Below are 2,108 nucleotides of genomic sequence, written 5' to 3'. Positions count from 1 at the left end.
CAACTGGGTTTAGATGAGCCAAGTCAATGGGGGAAGTTGGGTTTACTTAATGGACATAGGAAAAAGGGTGTAAAATTGAGCACTGCTCACTTAACAACTTACTTTTGGAAGTTCTGTTTCCAATTGTGGTTGTATGTTGAGAACTGCCTATAGAGCTCTGGAGGATGAAAGTGTAGAATCCAGCATCTCTGGCAAAATTGCTCTGCAAGAGACTTATCCTGGTGACTCATTACAAAGCAGAAAACTAGCAAATTGTCTTAAACCAGCCCTGATAGTGTTTGGCAAGTGGTGACTTGTGTTCGTAACTCCATTCTTATAAAAAGACCTTTTTTCTCCAACCTAATTGCCTCCAAGTATGTTGGACTTCAACTGCAACTTCCAGCCAGATTGAGAAAACTGTTCAAGAATATGAATAATATCCAGAAACCTATTTACTCCAAGAATTCTTCCTTTCCCTGCTTTGTTTGAAGAATATAATCAGGGTGATTGGTTAGAGGAGTATATTCAGCTTTGCCTTACATCCTGGCACTATTTATTACCCAGATTCCTAATTGTTCTGTATTGCTACATTTGCATTCTTGGAACCCCTCGTCCTGATTGGCCAGGACGCACGGCGCTCGGATTGGCTGAGTGAGCCGCAGCGATTGGCCCGTTGCGAATCGGCCGCGATTGGAGGAAACCGATCGCGGGAGATTCGAAATGGTGTCATTGGCCGCGGCTGGCAAGGCAAGTTCAATATAAGCCGCCACCGATCCGAGGAAAAGCCGATCCGATCTCAGAACTGAATAAAAGAGCTTTAAAAGGGTCACTGAGTCTTGCGTCTCCTTTTTTGCGATCGGCGAACATGACACTAATGGCTCACAGTCTATGACTTAACTTTGCCTCATGAAGAAACACACATTGACAGAGTTGAAAGGGAACTTTTCTAGTCCAGCCCACTGTGAAACCAGAGACCCTATACTATTTTGAACAAATGGCTGTCCCAGATCTTAAAACCTCCAGTGATGGAGGTTGTACCTACAATTCCTTGAGGCCAGCCATTCCACGGATTAATTGTTCTCATTGTCAGGAAATTTCTCCTTAGTTGCAGATTGGATCTCTCTTTGATAAGCCTTCATCCATTTACCTTAGTTGTTCTGTCCTCAAGGTGCTTTGGAAAATAGGTGGATCCCCTCTTCTCTGTGACACCTCCTCAAACATTGGAAGACTGCTGTCATGTCACCTTAGTCTTTCTCTTCCTTAAACTAGACATACCTTGACTTTTTTTTTGTTTGCCATGTTAAAAGAATTGCTATTAAATTCTAGTATCTTGGCCCTCTCATTGCTCACTCATGAAAAAAGCTGTGTGTGCCTTCCAATGTTACTTACATATATACATACATACATACACGCCAACAAGAATGGAATTCCTAAAGCTCTTTTCTGTGGCCTGCAGAACCTGTGCAGATTCAGCAGAAAAGTACCATATTGTTCTGATCCAGCCTTAGCAGAACCAAGAAACAGACTCTTTATCCCCAAAAAACCCTCTTTATTTAGTTACTGTGAATTCATGGCATTCACGTACAGAAAGTCCAGGCAATAATCCTTCCAAGGATTAATTGCAAGAACAGACCTTATCAGTCCTTGGATAATTACCAGGCTGAAAGCTTCCAGTAGCAACGCTGTAAATTAATTCCTGGCAAGCAGTCTCTGAGGCACGAACCACGATAAACAAATATTCTGAAAGAAATACGAACTGTTGTCTCCTACAATCACCACTCCCCTTTTGTTTCTATTTATTCCCCAGCCAGGGTAGGGTCATTCAGCATCCAAGTGTGCCTTTTTTCCCAAGTCAGTTCCTGTTCCTCAGTTCTCTTCTCCTGACAGCTTTGCGCATATGCACAACTGGAACTGTCCCCAGCTGTTCTTCTTCCCCACTTATCTCCGACTCCAAAGCCAGCTGGGAAATGTTGGATGGCCCTGGCTCTATCTCTGCTTCCAACATAGAGCATCCATCAGAGCCTTCCCCAGACTCCAGGATTAGCCCAAGTTCCTCCCCAACCTCTTCATTGTCTGAGTCTGCTGCTAGCTCCACTGGCAGCTGGTGAGACACAACACATACAGTATAA

The sequence above is a fragment of the Pseudonaja textilis genome, chromosome 2, assembly GCF_049901715.1.
Source record: "Pseudonaja textilis isolate UNSWEBS1 chromosome 2, rPseTex1.2, whole genome shotgun sequence".
NCBI classification, from domain to species: domain Eukaryota; kingdom Metazoa; phylum Chordata; class Lepidosauria; order Squamata; family Elapidae; genus Pseudonaja; species Pseudonaja textilis.
The sequence above is the reverse complement of the archived record's forward strand: the minus strand, read 5'-3'. Positions refer to the sequence as shown.